Source organism: Lissotriton vulgaris, chromosome 1_1 (genome assembly GCF_964263255.1).
Source record: "Lissotriton vulgaris chromosome 1_1, aLisVul1.2, whole genome shotgun sequence".
Classification (NCBI taxonomy): Eukaryota; Metazoa; Chordata; class Amphibia; order Caudata; family Salamandridae; genus Lissotriton; species Lissotriton vulgaris.
In genome coordinates, this window is record NC_141685.1 from 797,600,744 (window position 1) to 797,624,076 (window position 23,333).

Here is a 23,333-nt window from a genome sequence, read left to right on the forward strand (position 1 = left end):
CTGGGAGATCCCTCTCCAGTTGACACATCTCACTTTCTGTCTCTAGGAGGTCCTTTACAAGTGACCCCCAACAGAGTGCTGCATGTACCTCCCCCTCACAGCGACTTTGAAGGCCTCCTACTCCATGCGTAAGTGTGTCGTGGACTGATGCTCGTATTGAAAGCAATCTTGAATGGCATCCGCTAGTAGGTCGCATGTCATGGGATCCCACAGGAAGTGAGGGGGGAGTTTCCGAGCTGGGATTGGTGTTCTGCAGTGTCCCCATCACAAGCGCAACAGAAATGGGTTATGACAGAGATGGTGCATGCTAAACATTTATTGGTAACAGCTGTTTCCACCAGCTCATGTGTGCCCATAAACAAATCCAACCGCACATGGAGAACATGAATTGGTGAGTGAAAGGAATAATCCCAGTGTTCTAGGTGACTACCCTACCAAATATTGTCCAATTTCCATAGTGTGACCCAACAGTCCAAGTTTCGTGCTATCTTGTTAATGGGTGAGTCATGGGGTGGGGTGTGGACCTATTGCGAGCCATGTCCAGTGCACAATTGTAATCCCCTCCGAGCATATTGGAAAATTGTGCATACTGTGCTAATACCACCAATAGGGCATCTATGAACTGTGGCCGACCCACGTTCAGTGCGTAGATGCTACTCAGCAGGATATGTATGCCATCCAGCGTGCCCAAGACCAACACAAATCTGCCCTCCCCGTCGATGTTGGTAGACAGTTCCTGAAAGGGCACTGCGGGGTTAACCCAGATCAGGGCTCCGCAAGTGTACGCCGAGTACCCTGTGGGGTACACCTGTCCACTCCAACACCTCTGCAGTCTCTGGATTTCTGCATGGTCTAGGTGCATTTTCTCTAGCAGGGCAATGTCAGCCGGACGTCTCAGGTATGCTTGCACCATGTGTCACTTTCTTATAGACCTCATGGGTCTCACATTTCATGTTAAATATACTGTGCATCTGTACCATCGATAACATAACCAATTTGGGCTGCATCCTTGTACAACTATGCGCTGATGTTTATATGTTTTATGTTATATGTTTGGAGAAACAATAAAAGATATTTTGAAATGAAAAACAAAAAAATTGTATATTTACCAGATTACCCATGGGAGTAAAGCGTTAATGAGGGGATGGGGTGCGGTCTAAACATGTGTGTAAAGGCAGGTTAGTATCAGCTGGGTATGGCTCAGAAACAAACAAAAACAATCTCCAACTCCCGCTCCCCAGGGCAGAGTGACAGAGAAGCTCCATCGTTCATCCTCCCCAGCACTAAGTTGCAGGAGTAGCGGGGGGTAGGGGGGGTTTATCCCCATATCGTTATGCAGTCGTGCTGTGTCAAGTATGCGGAAAGAGGAGGCCACCTCCACTGCTCATGCATGGGAGCGTGCGACCTGTTCCCTTGATGGATGCTGATCTGCCGACCGGTTCCCTCATCTCTGGCATCTGCACCATGGAGGGGGCATTTGGAGCTCAGGATTCACAGCTGCAACATTTTGATACTGCTCCAGTCCACGCCTCCAATGGTGTGTCCTTCATTGATCAAGTTTGCCCCATCGTTAGGGCTATGATTGTGGGTGTCACCGTCAATTCACAGGGGGGGGAGATTGGCCGAGGGGTGGCTTTAAATTGTCCCATGTGCACCACAGGTGAGGGATGCCATTGCATGTTGTTCGGCCACTCGGATCCCCTTACCAGCATCTCTGTTCAGGCCCCCAAGGTCAATATGGCCATTCTGCCGAGTTAGTCTGAGTCACAGGAACCCAAGCCACTGCCAAACCACCTTGCTGTGGAGGGCCCTCCCCAGTTCATATGGCGCTATTGGTACCTCACAGTGGCCAAGCAGACCTCTCCACACCAATTGGGGTTCCAGGGGCCCGGTCTTGCCATTAGCCCCCTGCAGGTTAGGGAGGATTCTGCAGTCCAGCTGGAGGTGGCTGCTTTCAGCCAATCACAGCTGCCCTCTTGCAATCCCAGAGGCCCCAGTTCTCCCCAGTCATGGGAAAACTCCAGAGTTGTCAGTTGCGCCCTCACAGGGTGCTCTGCAGGGCAGTTGTTGGTGACTGTGTTCAGGGAGTTGCAGACGCCATCTTGGTAATATGGGGCCCAGACCGCTGTGCACTCTTTGGCTCCAAGGCTCAGGGCGGCTCCTCCGCCACTGCCCTCAGATTGCCGGGGTCCCCATCTCAGCACTGGTTTTCCAACATTACTGCCATAGCCCACAGGGTCCTCAGGATTGTGCCAGATGCAGGCACACTCGGCCAGAGCTAAGAGCCGAGCCACCATCTTTTGGCGTAGTCGGCCACGCCCCTCCCCCGGCAAACACCAAATACTTTGCTTGCGACGTGATATGTCAGATTCCATGTAACAACTTCACCACAGGCCTAATGTAGAGTAATAACACATGTGTTTTGAGTTTACACAAATGCTTTTCAAAATAAATATGCCTGGCCTACTGCCTTTTTCATAACTTTTCACAATAAATATATCAGGCTAATACAGTCATGCTAAATGCGGGAATGTTTTCTCACAAGGTTAAAATGGAAGAACAAACCTTCTACATTATCTATTGCTGTAAGAGGAGGAGTATCCAAAGCCCCTCTTCCAGTGTACTTCTGAAAACGCATTTTCTGTTGATTTCATAAGGTAAAATGGCAGCACTGTCAAGACAGACCCAACAAGCATTGGCTAAGCCAATATCTCTAGCCTATGCGAGAGCTTTTGGCTTAGCCAATGTGTTTTAGCCTAGTTATAAACCAGTATGGCTCTTGTTCAGAATGTATCAAAGTTATTGTGGTGGAATTGGGTGAGGTGGGGTGGGTTGGAGTTGGGTGACATGGGGTGGGGTAGAGTGGCGTGTGGTGGAGTAGGGTAGATTGGAGTGGGGTAAATTGGGGTGGGGTAATTTGAGGTAGGGTGCAGTGGTAGATTGGGGTAGAGTGGAGTGGGGTAGACTGTGTTAGAGATGGGTACAGTGGAGTAGATTTAGGTAGACTGGAGTGGATAGATTGGGGTATATTGAAGTGGGGTAGATATGGGATAGAATGAGGTAGTTTGGGGTGGGGTACATTCTAGTGGTGTGGAGTGGGGTAGATTGGAGTGGGATAGAGAGGGGTAGATTGGAGTGGAGTCTGGTAGATTGGAATTGAGTGGGGTAGATTGGAGTGGGGTGGAGTGAAGTAGGGTAGATTGGAGTGCGGTAGAGTGAAATGGAGAGGGGTGGAGTGGGGTAGATTGGCATAGATTGGGGTAGATTGCAGTGGAGTAGATTGGAATGGAGTGGGATAGATTGGAATGGAGTGGGATACAATGGAGTGGATTGGGGTAGATTGGAGGGGAGTGGAGTAGATTGGAGAAGATTGGAGAGGAGCGAGGTAGACTGGGGTAATTTGGAGTGAAGTGGGGAAGATCGGAGTGAAGTAGATTAAGATATATTGGAGTGAAGTCGGGTAGATTGGGGTTGAGTGGAATGGAGTGGGGTAGATTGGAGTCAGGTAGCATAGGGTGGAGTTAGGTAGATTGGAGTAGAGTGGGGACTGCAAAAAATTCACAAATGAGAAAGGCCCCCAAGGAACCACTTCCCCTTTGAAAATGGCTGGTAAAAAATGTTTTAAGAGTAGGGAGCGGACCCTTGCCTACTCTTAAAAAAATGAAACTTCAAGTTAATTTTTTATTTTTAGACATATCCAGCTGTCCTTTGAGGAAAACAAGCTACATTTAAAAAAAAAAAAGATTGTTTTAATAAAAAGTAATCACATACATGGTGGTTTGCTTACCCAATCAGTTCAAGTTCAAGTTCGAGAATTTATATAGCGCACTACTCACCCAGAGGGTCTCAAGGCGCTATGGGAGGAGTTCATAATTTATCGAATAGCCAGGTTTTGAGTTCTTTCTGAAGGTGATTTGGTTCTGTGTAAGGCAGAGGTGAGTGGGGAGTGAGTTCCAGGCCTTGGCCGCCAAGTAGGAGAAGGATCTACCTCCCATGGTGGTTCTTTGGATACGCGGAACTGCGGCGAGGCCTTGATTGGAGGATCTTAGTTGTCGGGTGGGAGTGTAGAAGGATAGTCGAGTGCTGAGGCATTCGGGTCCTAGTTTGTAGAGGGCCTTGTGTGCGTGAGTGAGGAGAAGGAATGTTATTCTCTTGTTGACGGGAAGCCAGTGGAGGTCTTTTAGATGGCCGGAAATGTGATCTTGGCGAGGAATGTCCAAAATGAGTCTCGCCGATGCGTTTTGGATGCGTTGGAGTTTTTTCTGTAATTTGGCTGTAATTCTGGCGTAGAGGGTGTTTCCGTAGTCTAGTCGACTTGTAACCAGTGCGTGGGTGACAGTTTTTCTTGTCTCGGTGGGGATCCAAAGGAAGATTTTTTTGAGCATACGAAGTACGTTGAAGCAGGAGGATGAGACGGCGTTGACTTGTTTGGTCATTGAGAGTGAGGAGTCCAGGATGAAGCCAAGGTTGCGTGCGTGGTCTGTGGGTATGGGTGCTGAGCCCAGATCCGAAGGCCACCATGAGTCGTCCCAGGCAGAGGGGGATTATCCTAGGATGAGCACTTCCGTTTTGTCTGAGTTAAGTTTTAGGCGGCTGTTTTTCATCCATACGGCTACTTCTTTCATGCCTTCGTGAAGATTGGTTTTGGCGGTGTTGGGGTCTTTGGTGAGGGAAAGGATCAGCTGGGTGTCGTCAGCGTAGGAGATGATGTTGAGGTTGTGTTGGCGCGCGATGGAGGCGAGTGGACTCATGTAGACGTTGAAGAGGGTGGGACTAAGTGAAGATCCTTGTGGTACACCGCAGATGACTTCCATGACTTCTGATTTGAATGGAGGAAGTTGGACTCTCTGGGTTCTTCCGGCGAGGAACGAGATAATCCAGTCTAAGGCTTTTCCTTGTATGCCGATGTTGCTGAGGCGTTGTATGAGGGTGCTGTGACAGACTGTGTCGAAGGCGGCGGAGAGGTCGAGTAGGATGAGGGCCACTGTTTCTCCGCTGTCTAGTAATGTTCGGATGTCGTCTGTTGCTGCGATGAGGGCGGTTTCGGTGCTGTGTTTGGCTCGAAAGCCGGACTGTGAGGGATCGAGGGAGTTGTTAGATTCGAGGAAGGCGGCGAGTTGGGTATTGACGGCTTTCTCAATGACTTTGGCCGGGAATGGGAGGAGGGATATGGGGCGGTAGTTCAGAGAGGTCTGCTGTGGGTTTCTTCAGGAGGGCGCTAACTTTGGCATGTTTCCAACTTTCTGGGAAGGTAGCAGAGTTGAAGGAGCAGTTGATGACGTCACGGAGATGGGGTGCGATGATGGAGTCAGCTTTGTTGAAGATGTGGTGGGGGCAAGGGTCTGTTGGCGAGCCAGAGCGGACGGAATTCATGAGGCGGATGGTGCCTTCAGTGGTGATTCGGTTCCAGGCGCTGAGGTTGTTAGAGGGTGGTTTAAGTTCTGAGGGGGGTGGGGAGGATTGCTCGTTGGAGCTGTTTTCGAAGCTGTTATGTATGTTGGCAATTTTGTTGTAGAGGGAGTGATGTCGTTTGAGGCTGCGGTGGGGTTGGTGAATTCTTTGACGATGTTGAATAGTTCCTTGCTGTTATGGGCGTTGTTGTCGAGTCGATTCTTGAATGCTGATTTTTTGGTGGATCGAATCAGCTGGTGGTGTTTGCGGGTGGCTGCCTTGAAGGTGGTCATGTTGTCGGTGGTTGGGTTTTTTCTCCATGTTTTCCAGAGAGTACGGCATAGTTTCTTGGATTTCTTGAGGTCGTCGTTGAACCAGGGGGCCTTTTTGTTGTTTTGTTTGGTGTGATGGTTTTTCAAGGGTGCTAATTCGTCAGCGCTGTGAGTGATCCATTGTTTGAACTTGATGGCAGCTTGGTTTGGGTCTGATGAGAGGGCGGGTGGGTTTTGGAGGAGCGATGTGAGGAGTTGGTCGGTGGTGATTTTGTTCCAGTTTCTTCGGGGGATAGGTTGTGGGGGGTTGTGGGTCGGGGTGGTTTTGTAGCTGAGGTGAACACAACAGTGGTCCGTCCAGTGGAGAGCTGTGGTGTGATCGAAGGAGATGTGTTTGCTGGAGGTGAAGATTGGGTCGAGCGTATGTCCGGCTACATGGGTGGGGGTGTCGACAAGTTGTATGAGGCCGAGATTGGCCAGGTTGTCCAGAAGGGTGGTGGTGTCGCTGTCGTTTTTCTTTTCAGGCCACCATCACTGTGATGGCTGAGATTCCTAATTAGTCGCAAATTGTGACCCAACCCATTGATATTCATGGGGTAGGTCTATTTTCAACCCACTAGGAATCACCAATGAGATTCAAAAGAGTTTCACACATTAGGTATAGCGATCTCACATTAGGTATAGCGATCTCCTCATTGCTATGCGTGGGAAAGCACATTTGGCAAATTGCTTTTCCTAATCTTAGTACATCTGGCCTTTAGGCACTCGTTTTAAAGAGAATGTGAGTAGTTGCTGTGCTGCACAAAACTGAAGCATTTTAAACAGACACAAACTTTGTAAGCACATAGAAGAGGTGGAATACATTTAAGACTGGGGCACAAGTTTTAAGGAGGAATGATTAACTGCAGCACTGCAAACAATTGAGGCACTTTAAAAAGGCACTATTAAGTGCTATTTGTTTAGTGCTATAAAAGGAAGTGGCAAACTGTAAAAAAAAGTCAGAAACTGCTTCAAAGGTTAATGCCATTTAGTGGTGCAAAAGGAAGAGCTGTATTCCAAAACAAACTAAGGCTACAACAAACAACCCAGTTGGAAAAAAGTTAAAAAAAACCCAAAGGTGTAGCATGGAAGTAGAAATGATGGACAGAAAAATGGGGAAAAAAGTTTGCTTAATTACGAGCCAAGGAAGAACACTAATCAAATGAAATCAAGTAGAATTTGGTCCATGCTCAAGAGAAATAAAAGGAAGTGTGGTGAGGCATATGGTGGTCAATTAGGAGACAGCTAAAAAGCATGCTAATCAAGCTAGTAAATGGTAAGTGATGGACAGGTTCCAAGCCCTTTATTGAATACAAAATCCCTCGTATATACAACGCATGGACGCTGTTCGGCGAGACGTAAAACAGTGACTGACAGTCCCTGGCAGTACGCACTTTACAAACACTGACCCCAACCTTTCCTCGGTCCAAAATGGACAGCTAAACAATAAAAACCTCCAGAAAATAAAGAAACACGAGGAAACTCCCAACTGTCAAACACTCAAAATTGCTCCAAAATATCATGGTCATCAAAATTGAGACCTCTCTTTGTCATTTTCTCTATCACTACTGGAAAAATGCTGACTCAGTTTCTTTGGTCCTAACACGCTCGACCATACTGAGGATGGCAATCAAGATCTAGACTACCGTCTACTGGACTAATTAGGAACAAAAGAGCAGACCAAAAAATAAAAGACAGGCTTCTCAGAAAGGTTATTTTGAAGTACAACAAGCTCAGAATTCAGCAAAGACCGGGAAGTGCAATAATGTGATAGTCCAGTCCTGTGTGTCCCTTTGGGAAAGCAAAATGCTTTCTCATACTACAAACTGTAATACTATGCAGAGAAGAAGAGTGTCAGATACCAGCTAGGTGGATGTGATGCACATACTGCTAAGAAGGCTGGCTCACTTTTACTCTACCTCCACTCTAACTCCTTCCCATATACTGGGGGCTAGTGCTTAATTTGACCCGGTGGTTTACTGGGCTTGGCACCATCACTTAATTAAAGAGAGGAGTATCACCAATGGACCTAAAATGGGCCTATTGGGAAAGGGGGGGGGGAACAAGGGAAAACAGGTTGGACTCGTGGTTGCAGCAACCCAGCGAAATATATACAAGCCCCTAACGCCATGTGAGCATCACTTTTTTGACACTCCGATGGTGGTATGCCCTGCACCATATTTAGAAAGTGGCGTTAAGCCACTTTTTATGGCTTACCACCACTTTGTAAATATGTTACCTTTTCAGCAGGTATCTGAAAGAGGTGTGCAATGGGTGTCGCTGTGGGCATTTCATATTTTTTGATGCTGCCCCAGATTTGTAAAGCTGAGGCCGCACCAAAAACGAGTCCCATTGAATACCAGGCGTTAGAATGGCGATATGAGGAGAAATTATTAATTTCTCCTTGCTTTTTGCTCTTTCCATATGTGAAGCTTTCTGCAGTACACACAGAAGGTGAAAATCACCATTATTGATTGTGTATGTGCAGGAACGAACACCTTCCTGCACATCAACAATTGTCCCTGCAGCACAGGCACCTTTGCAACATGGCGGCAGGGTGCCTGTGCTAGCGCCAGGCATCTTTTTAGGCAGCTTTTTTGGGCCAGCGCTATGGGAAACCCAGGGGTGCGTCGTATTCTTGTGAATATGGTGCATCCCTGCATTTTCAAAATGTCAGAGCACAGCTTTGTGCTCCAACATTTTATTGTAAATATGCCCCCCAATGCCTCTGGGAAACTGGCAGTCAAGCTGACACTATCTTTAGCGGCACAGTAGTCCTCGAGGGACTCTGTGGGGCACCGCCGTCTTGGAACTAGAAGCTCCCACTCTTATACCAGTACAGCAGACATGAGATGTGTATCCTCAATCTGTACTTTCAGGCACGGTTTGGTTTGGTTCTCTTTTCATGTGCCCTTCTCAGGCTGTCTTCCAGACTCAGCCTTTGTCTTGAGCGATGCTCCTCACAGAAGGGTTGTCTCCAGGTTGGGCCATCCACAACAGAAGCACAAGGAGGTGTGAGCAGTCTGTAACCCAGTGGCGTAATGAAACTTGAGGGGGCCCCTTGTAAAGTTTATGGAGGAGGTCCCTCAATCTACGTACCCAGTACGGAACTTTAAGGCCAGGGGCCCCACCGCTTATGCACAGTGCCAGAGGGAGCCCCCCTGCACCACAGGGGGTGCAGTGACAATTGTAAAGCCACTGCTGTAACCAAATATCACAGTCACACCTGACAGTCATCAGGAAGAGAGAAAAAAGGCTGACACTCCTCAAAAGACCCTTTGCAACCTGAAAACTGGAAGCCGCATCCCTAACTACTATTATCCACCAAATGGTAATCTTCAGGCAGACTAATCAGCAGTCCCTCAGCATAAAAAGATCTCACTGAATTTCTAAAGGAGAACTTGCCTACTCTTTGCCCACTTCAGTGTCTGGATTCCCTCTCAGCAATTCACTTCCACCACCTGGGAAACTAACCTTACCTTCTTCTTGTTTCAAAATAGAACCTGAATACCTATGCCACTGTGGTTCACTCTTACCAACATACAGTGTGCTGCTCAGTCTTTACATATCACACACATACATTTATCGTGCTAGGATTTTGAGTTCATCATTAGCAGTGGAAATTTATATGATTGAACCTAGTAGTCTCCCACTCTTATGACACAAGTAAAAAGTACTGATCATGGTAAATCTCTACAAAACACAGTATCCTGCCACAACTGCATGAACCCATGGCATGGACAGTAGTCTTCCGCAACTATCAAGGGTACGACTAGTGCACCGCTCCAGGTCCAGGACAAGCCCAGGATCAGACCCTTGCCACAAGGCTAGCCAAGGCCTTAACACACATGTTGGATTAGTGAGAAGCTGGTGCTTAAAATCCAAATATTGCGCTACCAGATACTTGCAGGTGCAGGACATTACTGTAAGGCAATGCAGGAGACATTCTTGTCCCAACCCTTAGCCTGTTCCATATGATATGTTGGCAAAAGAAAAGAATGCAGTATGTGTGTCACAAAACAAACTGTGTAGGACTTAATTTATAAATAAATAAGTGCAGTGGCCAAATGTTTTAGGAGCCTGACGTTAGCACTGCGGAATGCTAAGGCAGCCCAATATCAAGGCTGCCTGATGTTGATTCCACCTCATGCCTCTCGCTTCCACCATACCTACACTTCCTGTTGTTTTTTGCTCATAGGCTATTTTCTGGCCCTGCTTTCATCCTTTGTCACTATTTTTCCATCTTTCTCTAACGTCTCACTCTTTCTTTCGACCTTTTCTGCCTTTCTCTCTCTTGCTTTGGGTCCAAGGCCAAAGATGAAAAAAAAAAATCCAGTCTCCAAACACGTGTGCTGGTGCCCACTACTTGCAACCACCAGCATAAATTAAGCACTGGAACTGTGTGATAAGAAAAGAAAACGTGTTTTGCTAAATAATGTTGGTTAGTAAAGTGCATTGTAAACATATTTCAAATGAGAAACAGAATTAATAAATCCAGAAGCCTGTGTCATCTACGTTAATGAGGCTAATGAAATATGATAATTATATTATATATCATGAGCATTCCATCAGGCCCTTATCAGCAAATATACAGAGGTGCAGTACAGAAAATGAGATACCCAGCAATAAAGTGTATCTTTTCTCTACAGTGTTTCTGACTTTGGGCTTTTAACTTGACATGTCAGCATTCAGGGTGCCAACTGACTCCAGGTGTGTGAGGAGCAGGATGCACAAATTCCTTTTCTGCAACTGGATGAGGCCTCTAGGGCTATTGTATGGGAATGGGTGATTAGTTGTGTGACCTGCACAAGAAATAGGTCTACATTTGTCCTTCACTGGAAACAAAATACCCCATTATAGTGCTTGACTCTCTCAGGGTAGCGGAACTGAGCAGTCCAAGGCCTACTCAAGGGAGGTGGTGTGGGCTCATAGTCACCATTTGCGGGCACATAATAATAGCACTAATAAATAATTAGCCAGTCTGTGCTTTTTCTTTTGAAAAAGGAAAAGTGAATTTATTACACACAAACTACTCAATACTATGCAGGAATTTATAAATATACATAAGGCGGATGGAAATACCTTCTGATGACATTGCGTAATCATCTCTAGCCCCCCTAAAGGGGTGAAAACCAACAAACAACATGACAAAATATCATAATTTTAAGAGTAAATGCAATAATCATTTACATCCATGTGTAAATCCACTTATTAATGTTAATACAGGATATGCACATTTGTTCAATAGTTAAAGTCAACTTTAATATTTCAATAATCTATTAACAAATTGAAGTTCTCATTGATCTGCACGCTTTTTATACACTTTCAACCACTGAAGAGGCTTTTATAAAAACAACACCCAGAGAGAATTACGTAATGAACACAAAATATTCAACTATAGACCTCACCCCTAGAGTAATTGCAGTCATAACCTTAGCCCCTAGAGTGTGCTGCACTCCCAGCTGAAGAGCATATGCTGCAGCCTTAGGAGTGCTTGAAACTTGTGATAATCCTGTTTTTTTGGACCTTCTACACATAGGGCCCCAGTAGGATGGCAGGCGGATCGCCCCCGCCGAGCCGGCGGTAGTCAAACCCGGCCCGGCGGGGGCAATCCGCCCACCATCCTTGCAGAAATGACCCCCCCCCGCCATATTACAATGGCTGGGGGGTCCGCGGCGGACAGAAAGACCGTCAGCTGCTTTTCCGCCCAGTCGACATGTCCCCCAGGCGGAAAAGGGTTCAATATGGTGGCAGTGTCTGAAAGACACCGCCAGCCATATTAGAATGTGGCTTTGGAAATGCCGCCACGGAAAGACATGCTGAGTCTGCTTGGGGGGGCCTGTTGTGTGCCCCCAGGGACGCACGGGGTGTGAGAGGTGCATATGGGAGTACCTATGGTACCCCCCTGCATTTCAATGTGCAACGTGGCAGGCACCGAGCGGTGCCTGTCACGTTGTGCATTGCAAAGCACAACATGCATTTTTGGCATTGCGGCAGGCGGTGCATTCAGCACTGCCCGCAGCAATGGTAAAAATGCAGGATTCACCCGCCAGTGTGGCGGGCGCATCCTAATGGGATGTAAGGGGCCGCCGCACCCTTAGCGGGCGGTCCCATTTCCCACTGGTATGGCGGGCGGACAAAGTCCACCTCACATACTAATGTGCCTCTTAGGGTCAGCACAATAAAAAAAAGTCTTTGGGGCCTCTTTGGGGAAGTTGCTGAACTCCTGCAGCTTCCTTGTATCTTTTTTTTCATTAATTTTATTTTACTGCTGATGGTGGCCCCACCGTCTGAGGGCCACCACAGGGGGAGACAATCTGTTGAATTGAGGAGCCTCGCAGGGCATTAAGGGCTGCTCCCCTGGAGCTGTAAAAATATGATAAGCCTGTAGCCACTGCCTTTGTTTCCTCTTTTCTTTCTGCCATGCAGCCTTATCCTGTGCATCTTTTCTTTTTGTTTGAGGTGCACGGGGCTGCCTGCTCCCATCCATGCACCTCTGTCTCCAGGCATTGGGAAAAGCAGAGGGAGCCCACCCTTCACTGCCCCGCCGACTCCCCGCATGGGCAGAACCTCTCCATTCTTCAGTGGGAGCCGGCAGGTCTCTTCTACCCTGCCTACACCTGCAGGCAGGATGCGTTTTATGTGGTGGGTTCCTGCTCCCCAAAGACATGGATCTGGGTTGCTGAGCAGGCCCACCTTGATTGGGGGGAGTGTGAGGGCACTTCTCTGTCCTCCTCGTCACCTTGGGGCCAGGTGTAAGGGTCCTGAGCCCGCCTTCTTTTCACTTGTCATTGGGGGAAGCACAATGGCACTTCTCCATTCTTACTGTATGGGGTCCTCAGGCCCCCATCCCCAGTCCCAATGGATGCTGGGTCGGGGGCCCTCAAACGCTCTGCCTCCAGTCATTTTTTATTTGAAAATAAAAGATCCTTTGTGTGGCGACCCCTGGGCCCTGGCTCGCTCAAGGGGTGTAGAACGGCTGGGCAATGGCACTCCATGCGCTTCGGGATCGCGCTGGGGTCAAAAATCAAGATCCTTCTCCTGCTGATATAACAGGGCTCGTTGGGCCGTTTTGCAGTCTTTTGGGCTTATTTTGGTCCATGTGGTGAGCCCTGGTCACCTTAGACCTCCTAGCCTCCGAGACAGCACATTTTGCACGGCGGCTAGTTCCACTGGCTCCCTGCGCCAGCCTTTGTCCTCTGTTTCCTCTGGGTTTTGCTCCTCCTTGGTGCAGAAGCCCAGTCTTTTCCTCAACTAGTCTTTAGATGGGGTAAGGGGACCAGCTTCCCTTGTCCTGGGGAGAGCTCCACTGGTCCTTGGGGTCAACTGAAGTTAGAGTCCTTAGTCCAGATAGCCATTAGGAGGTTCTTCCTTCCTATTATCCATGCCTGCAACCTTAAGTCCCAGTGTCCAGAAGAAAATCACAAAACAAGAGAGAGGTCTCCCACTTACACAAAACTTTGGTATTCAGACAAAATATTGAATAAAAAATATCATCATACCAAAATATGGTGTCCAAAATATTGTGATATGGAAATATTGTCTGCAAGAATATCACTGTCAAGAAAATCGATTTTAAGGTAATATCGACTTTTAAAATATCAAAGTCATTAATATAATTTACAAAAATATAGGGCCTGGTTACAATGACAGTGAGAACGCCAACAACACTGGTCGGTGGTGGTCTTACCACCATGGTGTGAATGTTCTCCGGCCACCATATACTAGAAGGATGGCGGTCAAAAATTCCGACTTCCATGCATCGGATAGGCTCAAGGAGCCAGTCGGTGAGTCGGAGACAGCCACAATCCCTACACTGGTGGCGGTGCCTGTCAGGCACCGTCGTAGAGATTATGATGTCCCTCCCTGCCAGCCGTTTCATGGTGATTTACCTGCCATGAAAAGGCTGGCGGAAAGGGACATTGGGGGCCCACAGTGGGCTCCCTTTCCCCTCTGGCCCTTGGATCTGGGTGTTGTGCCCCCCTACTAATCCATGCTCCCTATGGCAGGCACGGCATGGTGCCTGCCACATAGTGCAGGGATATATTTCCTGTCAAATATTTGTGCTGCAGCATGCAGCACTCGCCACAATACAAAAGATAGACAGTGCGACCACCTTAGAGGCGGTTGCATTGTAATAACACTGACTGGACTGCCGACAGCAAGTCGGGCAGTCCCATTGTCCAATAGGGTGGCAGGCAGACATAAGTCCACCTGCCATCCTAATCACCCCCCACAGTTGTTTATAACATCATTTTTTAATTTTTGTTATACATTTTATTATATATTTTAAATATATATCATGTACGTTTTTTGTATAATTATTGTTTATTTTTTTAATATATTTGTTAAATTATAAGTAGTTAATACATTTATATTAATTCATTTTTGTGATTTGTAGTGCTGTAGTAGGTTTCGGGTTTATAGGGGCAAAGGGTGTGAAGTAATTTAATTAGAAGTCATTAAATAATAATATTTTAATTGATATTATTCATTTAATTGATCATTCATTGTGCTATTCATTTTTTATGTATGCAAATGTTATATGCGGGTTGTGGGGTTTAAAGGGGTACAGGAGTTGTTAATAATTATTATTAATTCATTAATTTGTAATTAAGTATGTTAATTCAGTAAAAAAAATGTTTAGCTGCAGGTTGTGGGATTTATAGAAGTAAAGGGTGGGGAGTAAATTCAGTTAAAATAATTGTTAAATAATTAGTTGTTAAAGAGTATTAATTATTTGAAAATTAATTATTTTAATTGCATACTCATTTTGCTTCGTTACATTTTAGGTGCAGGTTGTGGGGTTTATATAAGTAAAGGGTGCAATGTTAATTAATTGTAAGTAATCAGTAGCCAGAGGCCTATTACGATGGAGTTCAGAAAGGATCTGACATTTGGTCGAAGGCTTTCTGATCCCCATCGCCTGTTTCAATTCCGACTGGGTGATTATGTATTAGCCAATCAGAATTGAAACCGGCTGGTCATTCTGGCTAGTTTGAGCCTGCCGGCCAGTCGGAACCGGCTCATAAAACCAAAGGGCAGGCCTGTCCGCCCATGGGATTTCGATGCATGGTTTCCGGCATGACTTCCGTGTCTACCTGTCTGACATGGAAACCATGCCAGAAAGTGTGTTTTGGGGCCCCCAGCAGGGTCCCATTGTGTGTGCAGCCTCCTGTTGGGGGCGGAGGGGGCACCTATGGTACCCCCATGTTGATCCATGCACCCCATGGCAGGCACCTTGAGGCGTCTGCCAGGGGTAGCAGGGAATAACACCTCCCATTTCCCTATGGGAGCATGTATTATGGCTGGTTAATGGCCGTAATGCATGCTCCTACAGGGAAATGTTGGAATGCGACTGAACAGTGTTCGCGCGCATCATACTGAGGCGGGTGGGACTGCCGACTGGAAGTCGGTCTGTCCTGTTTACAAGACATGTATGTATGACACAAATCCACCCAACATCGGAATCACCCCTTTTGTTTTTAATTAATGACATTTATTTAAATGATAATTAATTATGTTAATTGTGCTATTCATTTTTATTTATATGTAGGTTGTGGGGTTTATAGGAGTATAGGGTGAGAAGCAATTTATTTTTAATTAACTAATAATGAGTTGTTAATTAATATTAATTGATAACAATTATGTTAATTTTGTAATTACATTTATGTATAGATTTGGGTTATGGGGTTTAAAGGGGTGAAAGTTGGGCAGTAAGCTTATTTAAATTAATTAATATTTAGTTGGTAAATAGTATTAACTATTTAAATGAAAATGAATTATTTTATGTGTGTAATAAAAAATGTAAGTTACATTTTATGTGCATGTTGTGAGGTTTATAGAGGTAGACGGTGGGAAGTTAATTCATTTTCAATAATGAATAATTAATTTTTAAAGAATAACATTTAATTAATTGCTAATTAATTATGTTAATTTTGCAATTACTTTTTTTTAAATTTTAGACATGGGTAGTGGGCTATGTGAGGGAATAGGGTGAGAAGTAAATTAATTTTGAGTAAGTAATAATTAATATTTTCAATTGATATTAATTATTACATTGCTAATTAATTATGTTTTGTCAGGGTATATTTAGGGAAGTAAATCACTTATAATTAATTAATGATTAATGATAATTAGTTTGTTGATAAATATTCATATTAAACATGTAAATAATTTGCTTTTTAAAGGTAGGTTTTAGGTTTTGTGGGGTTATGAGGTAGGAAGTAACTAAATTAAAATTATTTAACTTTTTCTGGTAATAATTAATTTCTGAATAAAAATATACATTCTATAAAAACTATTTTTGTATTTATTTATAATTATATTTGTAGTTATTTGTGATATATACTTAACAATGTAATTTGTTTTTATTTTTTTAAATGTAATATTAAATATATTTGAATTTGTTTCTATATATTTATAGTTTTCTTTATTTACTTTGTTTTTTAAATTATTTTAATGTTTTGAAGATAATTTATTTGTTTTTAATGCTGCATTTACTGGAGTGGGAATAGCAAATTTTACCACTCAGCAATCCTATACTTTCCCTACTGTTACTTTCATTGAAGTGAGAATAGCTAATTTTACCCCTCCACAATCCAACACTTTCCCTACTGTTGTACTGACTGGCGTGGGAATAGTAAATGTTACCCCTGAACAATCCAGCATTTTCCCTGCTGTTGTACTGACTGGAGTGGAAATATTAAATTTTATCCCTCCGCAATCCAACACTTTCCCTACTGTTCCACTGACTGGAGTAGAAATAGTAAGTTTTATTTCTCTGTGTTCCATCATTTTTCCCTATTGTTATACTCATTGGAGTTGGAATAGTACATTTTACCCCTCTCCAATCCAACTCTGTCCCTACAGTTGGAGTGTGAATCATAAATGTTACCCATCTGCAATTCAACACTTTTCCTAATGTTTCACTGATTAGAGTGGGAATAGTAAATGTTACCTCTCTGCAATCCAACACTTTCCCTACTGTCCCACTGATTGGAGTGGGAATATTAAGTATTACCCCTCCACAATCCAACACTTTCTTTACTGTTCCATTGACTAGAATGGAAATAGTAAATGCTACCACTCCGCAATCCAACACTGTCCCTACTGTTGCATTGACTGGAGGAAGGATTGCAAATGTTACCTAGTTTTATTGCTTTTGCGCTATGTGACGTGGAAGTAGTATATTGTTTACATACTTACTATAATACTTTGCGTACTTTTGTATAACTTGTAGTGGGAATAGTATATGTAATAAATGTAATATTTTAGCATTTATTTTATATTATTATAATTTGTTATGTTTTTGTTTATTTAAAATTATAATATTTATCAATATTAATGTTTTATGTGTAAAATATATTTATGAAAATCTAGTTCTAAGAATTTTATGTTTTTTACTTTTTTATTTTAATTAAAAAGCTTTGTTTTAAAAAAAAGTTATGTTATTGAAATATATATATACATATGTATTTATTTGTTATATTTTTATATTATTTAAACATTTTGCATTTATAATATAATTTAAAATTATTACTATAATAATAGTTTTTAAGTAGATGTATGTAAATATATATATTAATTATTACATGTTTTTGTTATATTTGTTAAAATATATATAAAACCTATGTATTTATTTTAAATCATATTTCTATTTAATATATTTAATATTTAATGTTTCAATGTATATATATTTAAAAAACGATATTTAATACAACAATATATCTGACAATGATATATTTATTTTTTGATATTTTTGTACTTGCCATCATAAGTATAGGATGACAATATTTTTGAAATCGATCTTTTTGTCATGATATTTTGGTAATATCATGGACATTTTTGGTGGCAATATTTTTTCAGTGAACCAAGACATTTAAGTGAGGGCAGAAGGTTCCAGAAGTGAGGCCAGAAGTGAGGACACTATGGCCTATCCTAGGGTGCCACATAACCTCTCTGCTCCTGTCCTAACCTTCTGGTGCAGCCTGCTGGGACATTTCAAAAAGCCCATACTAATATGGCTGGTGGTGTCTGATGGACACCGCCACCATATTAAACCGCCGCGGTCCCCCCCGCCATAGTAATATGGCGGGAGGAAATGGGTGGGGGGCGGGTGGCGGGCGGACAAAGTTGTCGGGTGGATCGCCACCGCCCGCATGGCGAGCAGGAAAAAGATTGTGTTTCTTGATGTCAAAGTAGAGGTACAGGATAATGAGTTAGTGACGAAACTGCATAGAAAAACCACGGCAGGTAATAGTCTATTATATGCCACCAGCGCTCATCCGTACAGTTTGATACAAAGTATCCCATACGGGGAACTGATAAGACCTAAAAGAAATAGTGGAACCCATGAAGAATTAGAGAAAGAGAAATCCGAAATGTGCAGTAGATTTGCTAGTAGAGGGTACTCTAAAAAGACAATAGAACAAGCAGTTATGAAGGTTGACACACTCGAAAGGTCAGATTTACTTACACCAAAACAAAAGGACCTGGAGAGCAGTGAAGGTACAATTAGGTTCATAACCACATATTACAGCCAGGCATATAAAATTTGTAAGATACTAACTCAGAATTGGCCCATTTTAAAAACAGATGGGCTGCTGAACAAATGCTTAAATGATACCCCACAGATTACCTTTAGGAAAGGAGAGTCCCTAAAAGATGAACTGAGTAAAAATGCTGTGTCATCTGGAATGGTAAAAAAGAAAAATGTTGTGGGATTTGAGTGCTGTATGAAGTGCAAAGCCTGCAAAGGAAGTAAAAATTGTGTCAATATAAAAGTACCAAATAGTACCAGACTGTGTACTATCAAAATGCCCTTTGATTGTAACACTGAGTATTGTGTTTATTGCCTCATATGTCCTTGGCATAAGTACTATATAGGCAGTACCATACATTGAGCAAAAATGAGAGTACTGGAACATAAAAGAGCAATACGGAACAATAATGAACTGTATCCAGTTGCTTGTCATTTTAAAATCTATCATGGTCAAAATGACAACTTGCTGGCCTATGTAGTTCTAGATGCCGTAGCACAGGCTGCAAGAGGAGGGACAGATTACATAAATTGAGAATAATGGAGTCTAAGTATATCATAGACTTTGGGACTTCACAGCCTGTGGGCATGAACTCAAATGAGGAGTTAGCTGTTCACCTGGTGTGATATATGTGCAACTGGAGTAGAAGGATATTGTTTGCAAATCTTTTCTGTAACTTAGAAAATATTGGTATTTGTTTTATATGTACATATGAATACGTTTTTATTTTCACTTAACACACATTTTTTCTCTTTATCTGTTTGTTTATTCTTTTGAAAATAGGATGTCAATATCACAGGGGATGATAATTTGCACGCATCGAAAAACATATAGGTGTATCAAGAGAGAGTTGGTATTTTGGGACATTCTGGTCCACCTGGACTAAAATACCATATATATATATATATATAGCAACTGACTCGCTACCTCGAGGACAACAACATGCTGGACCCGTCCCAGTCCGGCTTCCGCAGCAACCACAGCACCGAAACCGCCCTCATTGCCGCCACCTACGACATCAGGACCCTGATCGACAATGGAGAAAGAGCAGCCCTCATATTCCTGGACCTGTCAGCCGCCTTCGACACGGTCTGCCACCAGACACTACGAATACACCTACACTACGCCGGGATCCAAGAGAAGGCCCTGGACTGGACCACATCCTTCCTCTCCGGCACAACACAGAGCGTCCGCCTCCCCCCTTCAGCTCCACCACCACCAAGATCATCTGCAGCATACCCCAGAGCTCCCCCCTCAGCCCAACACTGTTCAACATATACATGGCACCCCTCGCCTACGTCCGCCGCCAGCAGAACCTCAACATCATCTCCTACACTGACGACACCCAGCTGATCATCTCCCTCACCAAAGACTCTCACACCGCCAAAACCAACCTCCACGAAGGAATGAAGGCCATCGCCGAATCAATGAGGAACAGCCAACTGAAGCTGAACTCGGACAAGGCGGCGGTCCTCATCCTCAGCTCCACCCCCTCAGCATGGGACGACTCCTGGTGGCCGACATCGCTGGGAATAGCCCTGACACCCACGGACCACGCACGCAACCTGGGAGTCATCCTCGACTCCACCCTCTTCATGACCAAACAGGTCAATGCCGTCTCCTCATCCTGCTTCAACACCCTACGAATGCTCCGCAGAATCTTCAAGTGGATCCCCACCAAAACAAGAAGAACAGTAACACAGGCTCTCGTCTCCAGTAGGCTGGACTATGGAAATGCCCTCTACGCAGGAACACCGAACGGTGCCACGCATCCGAAAAACAACCGGGGGCGGCAGTTCCTTCTCCCACCTCGCCTCCAAGACCTGGAACACCCTCCCCACCAACCTATGGCAGACCGAAGACCTCCTGGCCTTCAGACGACTTCTCAAGACCTGGCTCTTCGATCAGTAGCAGCCCCCCCCCCCCGCCCCCCCCCCCAGCGCCTTGAGGCCCTCACGGGTATGTAGCACGCTTAACAAATGTCCTGATTGATTGATTGATTGTGTGTGTGTGTGTGTGCATGCCTGCGTATGTGTGTGTGTGGGTGTGGGTGTGTGTCTGAGTGTGGAGCCTGGTCCACAGTGTAGGTGGCCACACCAGTTTTATCTGTGGCACTTGGGTGCTCCCTAAAGATCCCTTGTGGAGTCACTGAAGATAAACAAATAAACTGAAACATCCGAGTTTTGGGAGAGCAACAAAAGGTAAAGGGGGATCAGACGAGCCCCATTTTCCTTCTGTTCCTGCCTTTGTGATCTCTCAGGCCAGGAATTGCAAAGACCGTGTCAGGAGTCACAAGGAGCAAGCCAGGAGCCACAGCTGCAACTCCTGGAGACCCCTAAATGACGTCAATGTGTAAGGGCATATAGAGCGAGTATAGATTTACTATTCATAACTCCGCATTTGTGTGCCAGATATATCAATATAGCAGGTGAAAAAGGAACCTGGTAGTTTACCACGGCTCAGGACAATTACATGAAGGCAAGCCAATGGCTGGAAAGCTAGAGGCAATAAAGATGGGTTAGTTCATCTAATACAATAGTAGAGCTAGTTTGAAGTCACTCATAAACAGAGCCATTGGAATTATGCAATTATGCTGTTACTGCGTTTTCCACATCAATATGAATTTGCCACATGACCCATCATCTGCTGCATAACCTGCAGGTTTTATCAAAAAAAATTGTTTCCATAAGCCACTGCAGCTTGCACCACCCATTCCCCTGCCAGTGCCTCCAATGACAGAACCAACACAACTACTAACCATCGCACTCATAGAAGTGTGACAATTCATATTTTATGGGACAGGCATTAGTCATTTTTATTGGATATTCAATTAATTAACAGCTGTTGTGTTCATCTGCAATTTAGACGAACAGTGCCACCACATGGCAGACTGTCTTAAGTGCAGGTGTTGACAAGTAAGTGTCAGTGCCGAGCACCGGAAACCACCGGCTCAAATTAAGCCTGATTTAATTCTAAAATAAATTGTTACTGTAGTGTTTCATGTTCGAGAAGTTATTCCTATAACTCAAAGAAAGCAGATATTTCTGCACGACTTCAGAGCAAATCTCCAACAAAACAGCCAAAAGTGCTTCAGAAACAACCTCAGGTTGCAAAGCTAGCAGCTTATGCTCAGCATCAAGCCACATTGCAAAATCAATCAAAACCAACGCCAGCAAACCATATGGAAGGATTTATGTGCGGTAAGTATATCACAAGCAGTAATTTTATAGCAGCTTCTGCTTCTCCTTTCAAACATGCACCAATGGAAAACGGCTGGGATGATATTTTGGAAGACGTGAGCAGTGGACTAACGCAAAATGATGGGGTCCCCCTGCAGAATGTGTAGATGAGCCCCTGAGTCTCCAATATTTCACAGATATACATTGGCTTTGGTCAGAATGGGTTCCCCTGAAGAGTTGGGACTTCTTGAAGGTTTGGGGGCCCATCCTGCACCGCAAGGACTGCAGGTGTCGACGTTGCACCCCTTAGCGTGAGAGAAGAAGACCCAAACTTCGACTCCCAAAGACTTTTGGATTGAAGGGATAGCGAAGTTAGCGAATTGTAATGCTTTGCTTCGATATGAGGACTTAGAAAATGATTCAAGTCTAGACTCGTGGTGTAATATCTGGTGCCCTTATGTTCATTTGGTTTGTCAGTGCTCAACTAGTGGTAAGCCCTTAGTTCCACCTCGAACTTGTACAACACAAGTACACAAACTGGAAACTGCTTTTAGTAAAACGACTTACTGGTGACAAAACCTTCCGGAAGATTTTTCTCAAAAAGTATAAGAAAGTATGCAGTATCTTTTCAAGCCTTCCATGCGCTAGAAGTCGTGGACAAAACACACCTTTGCCGCATAGGCGTGGCATTTGTGGACAGTGTAATCGATGGATGGTTACAATTCGCTTATGAAGAAAGTGAAGACAAAACTGATGACTTCTGGTGCCTCAAGTATGGCCCACTCATTCATCACTTAGGGTGGTCATGAAGTATAGAGCATAGATTCAACATAATTGATTTCACAAAACAGCAAGATAGACAGATGGATACACTACCACGTTTATTTATTAAGGTAATGGTAGTGGAAAAAGAGGAAAAGGTTTAAAGAGGGGTGAAACAGGAAGCTATCGATCCCTTGAACCTTTCGGCTATTTGTGCCTGCAACTATGAGAAAGGTGTTCACTGCTGGTGAACTCATGAACGCAGACTGGTTTTGCTATATTGCCTCCTGTGCTTCTGTATTTCCTGTTGGCTTCTGTGAAATTCACATGACCTCGCCCCGAGGTTATGCAAAGCTAGCGTTCGAATGGTTTGACTACCTCAGAAGAAACAGGCTCAGTTGCCGCGCCTGTGAAGTTATTTACTAAGCATGTTCAAAGTCACGGGTTTCTTGTTGGAGTAAAACCGGAAGCTGTTGATCTTATGGAACCCAAACGAGTGTGTGTCTCTACAGAAACGTGCAGCATCCCTCGCCTCCTAGGAATCCATTTTGAAGGATGAGAAGATGAACATGATCAGTGGATAGACCAAATCCCCTGACCTGTGCCCTGTAGGCTGGTGTCATTTAACCGGGTACCAGTTACAATCCCCTGCTCCACAAGCTACTAAAGACAGCCAATCCATCGTGCCAAAGTGGAATAAAAAGGCCAAGTCACAACAGTACAAACGACATACGAGAACAACAACATAGCAGATGAATGAAGAGTTTCTGGAAGGAGAAGAATAGTCTTTTGTTCAAGGAACTTTCGAGCAGGAAAGTAATGGAACAGGCAGCTACTACATCAAGCAAAAACCATAAGAGGCATCAAAACCTCTTTGAGAAAAAACTGAGATCAAACTGAGTAGCATGTTGAACTGATGTTCTTGGCTAGCTACAAGAGAGATTTAGTGCCGAAGAATTGGGTTTAGAGTTTCTATATGTACCTGCCTGCCTCTGTTCTTTATTACATGTGGCTACTAAATGTCTTTGGAACACAGTCCCTTGTAAAGTGTTTGCCAATAACAGTGACCTCACACATATGTTGGGAGAAGATGGGTGAAAAGATACACCAGGCGAGAGAAGCTAAAATGAGGGAGCAGATCCGAAAAC

At 44.3% G+C, this 23,333-nt stretch overlaps 1 protein-coding gene and 1 pseudogene across 1 annotated transcript in view; one reads left to right on the forward strand and one right to left on the reverse strand.

The window, feature by feature from the left end:
* Positions 1–23,333, reverse strand: part of PAPPA2 (pappalysin 2) — an 853,188-nt gene that overhangs the window by 103,340 nt on the left and 726,515 nt on the right. The gene's annotated exons all lie outside the window — the stretch shown is intronic.
* LOC147747853 (MBT domain-containing protein 1-like) lies at positions 17,864–22,934 on the forward strand (annotated as a pseudogene).